Source organism: Myotis davidii, unplaced genomic scaffold (genome assembly GCF_000327345.1).
Source record: "Myotis davidii unplaced genomic scaffold, ASM32734v1 scaffold21, whole genome shotgun sequence".
Lineage (NCBI taxonomy): Eukaryota > Metazoa > Chordata > Mammalia > Chiroptera > Vespertilionidae > Myotis > Myotis davidii.
The window spans coordinates 42833-43495 of NW_006292573.1; positions in this window are offsets into that span (position 1 = coordinate 42833).

The following is a 663-nucleotide window of genomic DNA, read 5'->3' on the forward strand; positions in this document are numbered from 1 at the left end:
GCAGCCCTGGTCCATGTGGCTCAGTTGGTTGGGTGTTGTCCCCGTGCACTGAGGAATTGCTGGTTCGATTCCAGGTCAGAGCACATGCCAGGGTCCCTGGTAGGGTGCGTGCAGGAGACAGCCAATAGATGTTTAGCTCTCGGGTTTATGTTTCTCTCTCTCCTTCTCTCTCTCTCTCTTCCCCGCTTCCTCTCTCTTTAAAAATCATTTTTTTAAAAAACTTTAAAAAAAAAAAAAGGATGGTTTTACCCTCAAGAAGAGGGTAATAACATCAAGCAATTTCTTTAGGCACATTAAGTTGCAAGTCAAGTTGACTATGGAAAATTGTTAAAGAAATATTCTGCAATGTTAACTGTAAATAGCTGTTGAACCCTCCCTAGTCTAACAAATTTGAGAACAAATTTCTAAGGATGTCAAGAGCACAATTTTGAAAAGGACTCCGAATTTTTTAATAGAAATTAAAATATAAGGGCCAGCCCTAACCGGTTTGGCTCAGTGGATAGAGCGTCGGCCTGCGGGCTCAAGGGTCCCAGGTTTGGTTCCGGGCAAGGGCATGTACCTTGGTTGCAGGCACATCCCCAGTGGGGAGTGTGCAGGAGGCAGCTGATTGATGTTTCTAACTCTCTATCCCTCTCCCTTCCTCTCTGTAAAAAATCAATAAAA